Source organism: Sander lucioperca, chromosome 5 (genome assembly GCF_008315115.2).
Source record: "Sander lucioperca isolate FBNREF2018 chromosome 5, SLUC_FBN_1.2, whole genome shotgun sequence".
Taxonomy (NCBI): Eukaryota; Metazoa; Chordata; class Actinopteri; order Perciformes; family Percidae; genus Sander; species Sander lucioperca.
Genome location: NC_050177.1, coordinates 4853882 through 4866802, shown reverse-complemented (window position 1 = coordinate 4866802; position 12921 = coordinate 4853882). Strand labels below are relative to the sequence as shown.

The 12921-nt window shown below is 43.1% G+C and overlaps 1 pseudogene; it reads left to right on the top strand.

The window, feature by feature from the left end:
* The window catches only part of LOC118495060, a 1111612-nt pseudogene that overhangs the window by 345089 nt on the left and 753602 nt on the right, over positions 1–12921 (top strand).

Genomic DNA, 12921 nt, shown 5'->3' with positions numbered 1-12921 from the left:
GCCAAATAATCACAAACTCACTACAAGAATTTATATGAGATTATAATTATTACTAAGGCATTTGAAGTAAAAAAAAGAAATTCTACAAAGGGAGGGAGAAATATCAAAAAATAATTCTCAAAGAAGGCTGTCATGAAAGACTGGATGCCCAGGGCCAGGCCAGCTCAGCAGCGTCTTCCTCCCGTCACGCTCTCTCGCAGTGGCGGTTCTACATTGAATTACACCCAGGACGAGACCCCCTTCGAGCGCCCACGCCCCCCCCAACAACATAAGTGAAAGAGAAAATTATATTTCTCAATTGCACAAATCCTTCATTAGAGCATTTGAAAAACACACTTAACAGAATCCAGTTATTTAACTATTGCAATTACAACAGGAAACACACTTTTTAAGGTGAACAACCTCCACAATGAACCCAATTCTGCACAAAATATGACAGTATAGGTTATCAGAACTTAAAATAAATATACACTATATACGAAAATGTGCCAACAATATATACAGTAATAAATAATCTGTGTACTTCAGAGTTCTCCTGTTCGAGCCGGGCCCCGCCCCGTTACAGACTAGTCCATTTCATTGTGAAAGTAGGGGGTGCAAGCAGGGCGCCTGCAGCTGCAGTGGGCGCCAATCTGCCAATTCCCCACACAGTGAAATGATAGATAATAGAAAACTGCTTCACAGAGCAGAAGATTTTTTTTTTTTTCATGACTCATGATAAAATGCTGCCCGGGTCGCCCGTGCCAAAAACCGCCTCTGCTCTCGTCTCCGCCACAGGCAGGCAGGCCGATGGCCCAGCCCGGCCCCCGCACCCTGTCCACCTTCCCCTTCTAACTGCCTGCACAGTGCTGCTGCACATGAGGAGAGAACAAGCCTGCTCCTCAGTCACAGAACAGAAGAGAGAAAGACCTCAAATGCTCGCCAGACAACTGTTGTCTTTTTTACAGAAAGTAGCCAGATTTGTTGCTAGTCGCTTTTGTGAAAAAAAAGTTGCTAAGGGGTTCTGAAAAGTCGCTAAATCTAGCAACAAAGTTGCCAAGTTGGCAACACTGTATGTGACGTAGGACATACTGTATGAAGCTGAGCGAATGTAATGTTAAAGGTTTAAATATTGTAGATAATTCTGGTGAATTATTATGTTCGCTCTCTGTATGGACGCTACGAGACACCGTACTTTAGGAAGTGCACATGCGCAGTAGGATTCTAGTTCTGTGTGCACAGCTCCCCGCCAAGTATTGTATATGGTTGTAAGATGTCGCCTGTTACTTTGACTGAATATGTTCCACATGGTTTCTGGAACTCTATAAATAAACACAACCGCTTGGATTCATAAAGTAAGGACTCCTCTTATATTTCAACATGGTGTCAGAAGAGGGATTCATTCATCGCCTGTAAGTTCCATGTGATTTTTTTTGTCTCGAGCGGAGCGGACAACTAAGCTAACGTCACACTGAGAGAAATAATGGCGGATGGATTTCGCAGACTAGACCCCCTCGTTTTTGAAGGGAACATCGCCGAGAATTGGTGGATTTTCGAACAGGAATATGATATCTTCATAGCAGCGGCGCACTCAGACAAGCCTGCCAAAACACAAGCATATATCCTCCTCAATCTCGCAGGAGCGGAGGCCATCGAACGGGAGCGTTCATTTGTTTACGCAGCGGAGGTGAGGGCGCCTGGTGAAGATGGAGCCGTCATAGTTCCAGCTGAATCCAGAGAAAACCCAAAGTGTTTGAAAAGGAAATTTCGTGAAGTATGTAACCCTCAACACAACAAAATCATGGAGAGACACAAGTTCCATTCACGAAATCAAAAGCAAGGTGAGACTATTGAATCCTACATCAGTGACTTGAGGATCAAAGCTAAAAGTTGTCACTTTGGAGACCTGACAGAGGAATTGATTTGTGACAGAATAGTGTGTGGCATCAGGAATGACAATATAAGAAAGGCTCTACTACGTGACAGTGAATTAACCCTAACGAAAGCCATTACTATCTGCCGCATATATGAAATGACTGAGGAGAGTAATAAGGCTCTAGCCCAGCCCCAAACAGCCACCACTGTTGACGCAATTCAGCCAAACTCAAGTGGGTGGCACCACAGGTCAAGACATAAACCTCAGGTAGGCCGGCGCGAGGCAACATCCATTACAAACTGCAGTAACTGCGGAGGCAGCCACGCAGCACAGAAAGACAAATGTCCTGCCTTCAGGCAGCAATGCCATAACTGTAAGAAATTCAATCATTACAAAAAATGCTGCAAGTCCATGTCACACAGCCGAAGCCATGAAAACAAAGGCTACGTAAAGAGGGGGGACTACAGGAAATCGGTTCACCAGTTAGAGCTAAAAGAGCCCGATAACAGTAGCAGTGATGACACTTTCTATGTGGATGGTGTCAAAGTGGACACTATAAATCCCCAAACAGAGGATCAAGATGAAGGGTTTGTTACACTGCATGTACACGACCAGCCAATCGAGATGAAGATTGATACAGGTGCAAAGTGCAATGTAATGTCAAAAGACACTTTCCAGCCGCTGGCTAATGGAAAGTGGCCAGTGGAACACAGCAAAAATGCCAACCTAGTGGCTTATGGAGGCAGCAAATTGGAGACTATAGGCGTAGTCGCACTGCCTTGTTGTTTAGATGGACAGCAACACACATTACCCTTTTTCCTAGTGGACCGAGACGTAGTGCCACTACTGGGATTTAGTGCGTGTGTGCGTTTAGGAATTGTCACAATGAGCCCACACGTTCATCAGGTCAGCACCGAGAGCAATGCTGATTTTACCAAACAGATCCAGGTACAATACAAAGACGTGTTTAGTGACGTGTTTTGGAGAACTCCCTATTACATACTCCATGACACTGGATCCGGCGGTACAACCAGTAGTTCGTCCAGCACACCGCATCCCGGTGGCAATGCAAGCACGAGTCAAAGCTGAGCTCAACAGCATGCAGAACAAAGGCGTCATAACCACAGTTTCTGAACCTACAGACTGGGTTTCTTCCATGGTTGCAGCACACAAAAAGGACAAACAGGAAATCAGGCTCTGCATCAATCCAAAGGACCTCAACACAGCCTTGAAGAGACCTCACTATCCAATGCGTAGCGTGGAGGACGTTGCTACCCAGATGTCAGGTGCTACAGTGTTCTCTGTGCTAGATGCAAAAAGCTCATTCTGGCAAATAAAGCTCGACCACAAGTCATCATTGCTGACCACATTCAGCACGCCTTTCGGGCGCTACAGATTCCTCCGCATGCCATTCGGCATAAACTCAGCGAGCGAGGTATTCCAGCGTTCAATGGAACAGCTATTTGCAGGGTATCCGTGTGCCATCATAGGAGGCCGTGATGCCGCAGAACACGACGCCAACCTAAAAAAAGTGCTTGACCTGGCACAAGAGATAAACCTCAGGCTAAACCCTCTCAAGTGCAAGTTCTGCTTGAACCAGGTCTGTTATGTGGGTCACATATTCACAAAGGAGGGCCTCAAAGCCGACCCCGCAAAAACTATGGCGATCACAAACATGCCAGTCCCTCAGGATGTCACAGCCATGCAGCGATTCCTTGGCATGGTGAACTACCTCGGGAAGTTTATCCCAAATCTCAGCGATATTGCTGCACCTCTGAGACAGCTAACACACAAGGACGCTGCGTGGTGTTGGTTTCCACAGCATCAGCAGGTGTTCGACCGTCTCAAGTCATGCTTATCCAGTTCACCGGTTCTATCCTATTACGACGTAGGAAAACCAGTCACATTGACCTGTGATGCGTCATGTTACGGACTTGGTGCTGCATGTCTGCAGGATGGGAGACCAGTTGCCTACGCGTCCTACAGACGTGGAAACCCGATATGCTCAAATCGAAAAGGAGCTGTTGGCAGTGGTGTTTGCATGCACCAAATTCAGGGATTACGTGTATGGGAAGCCTACGGTCATTGAAACAGACCACCAACCCCTCGTCACAATCCTGAAGAAGCCCATCCACACTGCTCCTGCCCGACTGCAAAGGATGTTACTGCAGTTACAGGCCTATGACATCACACTAGTATACAAGAAGGGTAAGCACATGTACCTCGCAGATACCCTATCACGAGCCCCAAACAAAACTATATCACAAAGTCAAGCTGCAGACGACACGTTTGAGGTGATGTCTGTTAGTTTCATCTCAACTAACAGGCTGGAGGAGCTCCGGACCCACACAGCACAGGATCAGGTGCTACAGACTCTCAGCACAGTCATCCACCGAGGATGGCCTGGCAAAGAACGCAACGTAGACCCTTCCATTTGCCCGTTCTTCCCTTACAGAGACGAGTTGGTAGTGGAGGATGGGATAGTTATCAAGGGCCACAGAACAGTAATTCCCCACTCTCTATACAGGGAATACATCAACATCATCCACAGAGGTCACTCAGGCATAGAGTCAACCGACAATTGGCCGACAATGAACAACGACATTACAGAGGAGCTGCTGTCCTGCTCCGTCTGCAATAGCACGAGACCACATCAGCAGAAGGAACCTTTACAACCACATCCAGTTCCAGTTTTGCCATGGTCCACAGTGGCTACTGATATGTTTGAGTGGCACGGACAACAATACCAGGTGCTGGTAGACTCATACTCGGGATGGTATGAAATCGACCTCCTCCGTGACACAACCTCGGCAGCTGTGATCACAAAGCTGAAAAGACACTTCTCTGTTCACGGTACGCCTCACACCCTCATCACAGACAATGCGAGGCAGTATACCAGCCAACGCTTCAAAGACTTCGCCAAGCAGTGGGACTTTAACCATGTTACCAGTAGTCCGGAGTATCCACAGTCGAACGGATTGGCAGAAAGGGCGGTCCGCAGTGCCAAGCATCTGATGGAGAAATCTCACAGAGATGGGACTGACGTCTTCCTAAATCTGCTTAACATCAGAAATATTCCCCGTGACCAAGCATTGGGCTCACCTGCAGAACGTCTGATGTCACGACAGACACGCTCAGCTCTCCCTGTCAGCAACAAACTGTTAGAGCCAGCCCAGAAAAACACAAAGCAGGTCACTGCCCTACTCCAGAATAAAAGACTCGCCCAAAAGCAGTACTACGACGCATCAAGCCGCCCACTACAGCCTCTCGCGGAGGGACAAGTCGTCAGGATGCAGACCACCAAGGGACACGACCGTCTGGGCACTGTGAAAGGAAGGTGCAAGGAACCACGCTCCTACATCATCGAGTCCGATGGAGGGACCTACAGGAGAAATCGCCATCACATCTTTCCCGTCGCTGAGCCACCACCACGAAAGGTCGACCCTGCAGACCTTAATCATCAGTATGCCGACCCAGCTGCACCAGACAGTCTCCCTCCCACGCCACAGACACCTCGTGTGACTCCGGTAACACCTCAGCGACCCACCAGTGAGCAGCAGAGACCTGCAGCTCACTCTCCTACAAAGGTAGCACAAGGTACCTCTCTGTATGTGACACGCTCAGGTCGCATTTGCAGGCCAAATCCGAAATATGAACATTGAACATTGACTTATTATAAGCCTTAAAAAAAAAAAAAAAAAAAACTGAATTCGCACTGGACTCTATGGGACTTTGTTTGTATGTCTAGTTGAAGGGCTTAGTATGTAGCCATCGTCGTTGAGAATCCTCTATTCACCTAAAAAAAAAAAAAAAAAAAAATTGAGAGTATAATTTGAAGATGATTGTTTGAAACTGCTACTAATTTCCATTTTCTACAACAATTTTACCAGGTTTTAACAGCCATGCTGTTATTTTGCTAGTTAATGCCTAGCCTTTCATTTTGTTCTTTATAGAAAGCACAAACTAAAGAAAGGGGATGTAGATAATTCTGGTGAATTATTATGTTCGCTCTCTGTATGGACGCTACGAGACACCGTACTTTAGGAAGTGCACATGCGCAGTAGGATTCTAATTCTGTGTGCACAGCTCCCCGCCAAGTTGTATATGGTTGTAAGATGTCGCCTGTTACTTTGACTGAATATGTTCCACATGGTTTCTGGAAGTCTATAAATAAACACAACCGCTTGGATTCATAAAGTAAGGACTCCTCTTATATTTCAACAAATATCATTACATATAATTTGAATTTAAAACTAGAACTGCAAGCAGTTATGACGGGGTCCAAGACCCACAGAGTCCGCAAGTGCATAACCGAAAGCGTGACTGCGGCTAGGCAAACGTCAGGAAATATTGCAATGCGTGAGCTGCAATCAACTTACCATTATTAGTGATGGGTATTACAAAGTGTTACCAAAATATTTAAGTAAAAGGAAATTCTTTGGATTTAGGTTTTATTTAAATTAAAAAGTACAATTACAAATGCTGCTGCTTATGTCCTAACAGATTACAGAAGGTTGAGCATATCATTAGTGACTTCTCAGTTCTCTGCACTAGCTTTCAGTCTACCAAAGAATTAAAAAAAAACAGTTACTCATTTATAAATCACTAAAAGGGTTTAGGTTAGGTTTAGGATCAAAATACATCTCTGATCTTGTGTTAAGAAGTCAACTCTACATACGTTGGTTAGCAATGGCTTGCTGTTTTATCAAACATAATATGTATACAAACATGGAAACAAAGTGCAGATAATCAGTAACAGATAGGGAACTAAGACAATATATGGGACTTTCTAAACAAATAATTAGTCAATCATTACCTAATGCTTTTTTGAGAGTTGCACATTTATACCACTTTTTATACCCTTTTTCCATTTTTAATTCCAGTTCATGTAATTAACTATTTCAACCGTTCCAATCTTTAATGTGGTCATTGTGAAACCTATCTTTGAAACTGTTTATTAGCCTATCAACATCCATAACAAATCCTAACAATTTATTCACATTAAATCCATTACTAAGTGCATTTTCCATAAAAACAATGAAATTCATGATGTAATAAGGGCACCTATGGTATGCAGCAAAAAGCATAATAATGAAACCATAGAAATGTCTTTATTATATGGTGGCACATAATAATAAAAAAGTCAATAACTTGCCTAAATTGTAATGATGTTAATTTTCAAATGAGAGGCTTTTAAAATGTGTTTAATCTTTTGATAGTTTAACTACATTTAAAATCAACTAGCGGTCAAAAAACCTGCCACAGACAAATACGACAGTGCTAGAGAAAATGTAACACTTTCATTGGCTATGCTACTGCTATAAAGATCAGTGGCAGGAAAACATCCGTGCAAACATCATCTTCCAGGTTTCTATTTTATTTTTAAAAGAACAAAAGCAATTAAACATGCTCTGTATGCAAACTCCACACAAATACTCAACACTACTGTCATAAATGTATCACCTTTATGGTTGAAGAATGGGAGTCAAATATTTTCAGATTGACAATGAGATAAAAACATTTCTTAAACCAAGGATAAAAGAAGGCATAAATAATTGGGTTTAAGGTTGAATTGAAGTAACCCAACCAAACACATGCTTCAAAGATGGCAGCAGGTGTACTAAAGCCAGTGTAGGCATCAATTATAGAACTGATAAAAAACGGCATCCAACAAAAGATGAATGCACCAAGCACAATGCCCAGAGTCTTTGCAGCCTTATGCTCAGACTGTTTAATCAACCCACCTCTTACGCTGTTATTTGAATAATTGCTCATATCTCCAATCTTTCTCACATGCTCTCTAGCTACAAAAAATATTTTAGTGTACATGCAAACCATCACAGTGCAGGGAAAGAAAAAAGCGGCAACACTGTCCAGGACTCCCCAAAGAGGGTTAAAGAGAAGGTTACAACTGCCAAGGCAGTTTATTGATGCCAAATAATCCTCTAACCCTGCTATGTTGGCCTTTGAGTAAAGTAGTCCATAAGAGTAGACAGCAGCCAGTGCCCAGCTGGCACATGCCATAATCCAGGCCACTGACATTGTGATATTCCTAGAATACTGCATAGGATTGCATATTGCTTGTTGTCTGTCTACAGCAATGCAAATAAGGTGGAAGATAGAGACAGAGGTAAGAAACATATCAAAACTGGAGTGCAGCAGACAAAAGTCATCACCATAAAACCAGCAGCCGTGAATGGTCCGGATGGCGCTGAAGGGCATCACAGTGACACCCACAAGAAGGTCCGCAAGAGCAAGAGATAAAACAAGCACATTGGTAGGATTATGCAACTGCTTGAAATGACCTATTGACACAATGACAACAGAGTTTCCTAAAATGGTAACCAGCATGCCTAAAGCAAACAAGAAGTAGAGGGCAACTTTGGCTCCCACACTGAACTGTGCACTAACACACGAGGCATTAGAGCCTGGAAAACAGTACTGCTCTTGAGAAAGGCCAAACGTCATCATAAACCCAAATATGTATGCCAAAACCTAAACAGAGATACACTAGGGGAGGGCAATGGTGATCTCTGTCTTTGTAACAAAAGAACCTTAACACCGCCTACAAATATGACATACTGGGCCATCCAATCAGACGGTCCCTTATTAATGAATGCAAAACAGCCTAACACAAAATATTCTTTGTTTTGGCAAAACAGTAGAGTATTTCATACTTTGGGGAGGAAAAATTATTCTCTGGTAAAGTCCTAAACAGGTGTAATATAGCGCTATTGCAGTAACATAAAATTAAGTATAAAAAGAAATGATAACAATGAATGAATGTTAGTTCTGTGCCATGCCAATTGAAAGTGTAGACAAAACAAATACCTCGTAGCACAAGGGCAATATCCTATAAGCACTCATAAATTGTATGTGTAAGACGTTAATAGACCGTTTTTCAGTAAATTTGTTGAATCACCATTATCACTGACGTGATAATAACTCTAAGTCTTGTGTAGACTAGTTTCATGCTGAACTTAACGTAACAGCTTGGACTAGCAACAAGTAGCAACGTACTAGGTGCGGGCCGAGACAAAAGTATCAGGGGGACGGTTGCAACATGGACCTCTTTTCTTAAACCATTATCTGGGCGAATACTCGATTCTGATTGGCTGCAGGGTGTCCATTAAAATGTGTGTAGAACCAGAGCACAGCGAATACTTTACAATGCCACCTCCTGTTGAGGGGCAGGAGAAGCTGTTTAAACCCTTGATATTTTCCAAGGGGCAACCTCCCGTGCTGAGCAATAAAACACATGCAGAAGTACCAAAAACTGTAGTTTGTTGAGTGGCCGCTTGAGGCTGGGTCCAGAAGTGAGTCAATTTTCATAGACTCCCATGTTAAAATCCCCAATTTTACAGCAAAATTAAACATGTTTACAGCCTGGTACCAAAACTGTTTTTGGTCTCTATAGCTAAATTTACCCTTCATGACAACACTGGGGGGATTTTTTTATAGCTCTTCAGATTAAGTTATATTCAGGCTTAAAGTTCTGCATAAATTAGGGCATGGTCACTTTGATTAACAGGTGCCTGTAGTGAGTGAGACGAGGCTAGCCCCTGTCTTGTCTTCTATACACTTGTCAACAAAGATCACCACTGTTTCCATGCAATGTGAGCTGTTGCTGCTCCCAATGCTCTCTGAACGTAGGGCTAGTGGTGTGTACGGCCGGCTGTGTGTCGAACAATGAATGACAGCTCGAATAACTCCCTAGAAATGGCCAATGAGGGGGCTTGTTGCCACCAGAAAACAGCCACGAGCAGCCAATGACAGCTCGAGTGTCTCCCTAGAAAAGTAGCCAATTAGGAGGCGCGTTTCCCCCCTGGAAAGTTTTCAGCAAGTTTCGTTTCTGCGCAGGAAGATTTCGACTTTGTTGGTAAGTTTGTTTACGTTTTTTTTACTGTATTGTAAGTGTCATGTTAGCTTAGTGCATAAACAGGACATAAATAGACACTATTTATAACCTGTTTAGTCCTCTGCCACTGCAGTGCCCTCCACTGTCCAGTCCCCAGCTGCCACAGGTGTGCTTGCCACAGCCGCTCCACCTGCCACAGGTCCGTCTGCTGTAGCTCCTGATCCTGTGTCTTCATCTGATGTAAGTTTTAACTTTTTTTGCAAATGATTTTAAAGAATCAATCTTAACGTATTGTGCTTTACTACAAGTCTGTCACTATGTTCCATTTTATTCATCTAGAGCTCTGTTGGACCGGACAACAAGTCCAGGACTTGGCACGCTGCCTTGCGGCCCTAAAAAGCCACAACCTTGCCTTGACACAGGAGGAGTCACAGCACATCATAGCCCTCTGGCAGGGGTTGTCTAACTTTGACAAGGGCAGGACAACATACCCTCCTCGTCACCAGCAAACCCTAAACACAGGTCGGTTTAGGAGCACAAAAAAGATTGTGGCACCAGGGGTGGTATCCACCAGACGGTACATTGATTTGATTTTTGTGTTTGTTTATTTGTTTGTTTTGTTTACAATCCGTGTGACCATAGCTATAATTAACATTTTTTGCACTGCCTTAATTGTCCAGGTGTTTCGTCGGGTCACACGGTCTGGCCCAGTGGCCAGACTGCAACCAGCTGGTGGAGGCCATCTTCATCCAGCTCTGCATGACCATCACTGGCCGAAAGAAGAGCCCAGAGGGCAGCCAGAGCCGGTGGACCCAAGTCATCCACGCGTACAACAACTTACGCCAATGCGTTGTCAACAACGCATGTGTGATGGCCGACATTACCATCCAGCTGCCCGAGGTGAACACGGCAACGCTGGCACAATGGTGAGCAGTGTTGGGCAAGTTACTGAAAATTAGTAATTAGTTACAGTTACTAGTTACTTCTTTTAAAAGTAATTGAATTACTTTACCAATTAATGTATATCAAAAGTAATTAGTTACTAGGGAAAGTAACTTAAGTTACTTTTATGTCTGCTTTTTAAATGTAAATATGAACAGTCAAACACAATAAACATAATTTTTAGACCTATTTATTGTAATCAACAGGGCAACAGGCCTTCAACAACTGTCTCAGTCATTTAACAGTGTTTTTTTACCACATGAATGAAATGAAATAAAAGTGATTGGCCTACAGTATACCTAGCAATCAATTTATTCAGCTCTGCCTGGCTTATCGGCTGCACTGCAGTCTGTGTAAAATCTAGCTTTGGTTGTTTGCATGGAGTGGTGCCTTCAGCATCCGTAGGGCTGGGGTCTTTCGCTACTAGCTTTGTCGAAGTGTCTTCAACAGGTGCTTCATAAGATTTGAATTGCTACTCTTAGATGTGGATAGGTTCTTTACACCTGCACACGATTTCACAACTCACCACTACATTTTTGTCTTTAATTTTGAAGCTCATTCTATCCACACTATCGGCCATGCTGTGGTTTAATGCTCATTGTTCGATTGGTGTATCATTGCGCCTAAGGGCATAAGGGCCTGCGACGATAGATCAGAAGCAGCTAAAGTAGGCCTATCTGTCTTCTTGTCTGCAAGTGTTCATTTTTCACAAAAGAGAGTAATGCGAGTAACAAACTCATTTAAATTTCAGTAATTGCATTACTTGATGAAAAAAAATATTTAGTTACATGCTCAGTACTGTTAAAAGTAGACTACACTGATGGTGAGTAAATGAATAAATATCTGTACAACCTAGGTAACAACAACAGCTTTATTTGTGGAATATATCTGTTCTTGGCTGTGATCGTATAGTGGTTAGTACTCTAAGGGCGTTTTCACACCCACAGCCTTTAGTTCATTTGAATTGAACTCGAGTGCGTTTGAGCCCTTGTTTCGGTTCATTTGTGTCGGTTGGAATGCAACAATCGCACTCAGGTACGCACCAAATTGATCGGTCCGAGACCTCCAAAAAGAGGTGGTCTCGGTCCGCACCATCTAGCGAACTCTGGTGCGATCCTGCTGGTGAGAAAGCAAACCTGAAACAAACAGGTTCAACGGTCTAGTCGTAATGAATTATGGGAGGAAAGATCACTTCCTGAAATTCGTGAGTGCCGTGCAAAATGAACCGCGGACAAACATGGACTCAAAAGGGGGTGAAATGCCTCATAGATATATGGTCAGATGAATACATTGCAACGCATCTTTTAATAACCCACAAAAACGCAGACATTTATGGAATATTTAGCAAGCGGCTCAGGGAGAAAGGTTATCAGAGGTCTGTTGAACAGTGCCGAATAAAACCAAAGAAGCATCGTCAGCAGTACATTAAAGTGCACGATGCACTCAATAAAACGGGAAGTTCGGGCAAGGAAAAGGACAAATTTACCTGGTTCGATGACATGGACAAAATACTAGGGACAAAACCTGTCGTAGATCCGGTGGATGTTGTAGAGACGCTTGATTTGTGTTTTAAAACCAGTCGGAATTAGCTACTAACCTGATGAATTTACAAAGGGTATGGTTGGTTAATATTGAAATTGTTGTCATTGTACAATGAAAATATTAACTTAGCTAGCTGTTGGTTAGCTAATTCAGCTACAGACACGTATGTATTTAACATTATTTTGTTGTCACTGTGATGTTTTCTGTAAGCTAGTCAATTAAGATGGACAAATAACATTGAGTTTAAGCTAAAATGTTTAAGCGAAATGTGGTTAACATGTGTAATATTTAAGAATGTTTTGTATCCTGAGGAGAAACACAAGTGAACTGTTACTATGGACTTGCAGGCTGGTTTTTTGGTGAGACTCTACTAGAGACAGAACTGTGCTGCTCAAGTCACCGTCGTCATACTGCCTCCAGGGGCCTGTTTCACAAAACTAAGATAAGGGATTAAGCCGGGATTTATCAGTTATCCTGGATGATTTAAGCCTTGACTCGGTTTCACGAAAGTGGAGGCACATAAATCACCATGGAGATTTATTCTGTGCAGCTAACCTGCTCCCGACCAGGCTAACAGCCAGGATTTATTTAATCCTGGAGCCTTTTCTGATCACCCAGCAGTTGTTTTACCCTATTGTTATCAGCCTGGATTAAAATACAACAGGTACATATTGCTGTTCCTTTAAGTACTGTTATTATTTAAAGTTGTGACCATTATTTGTTT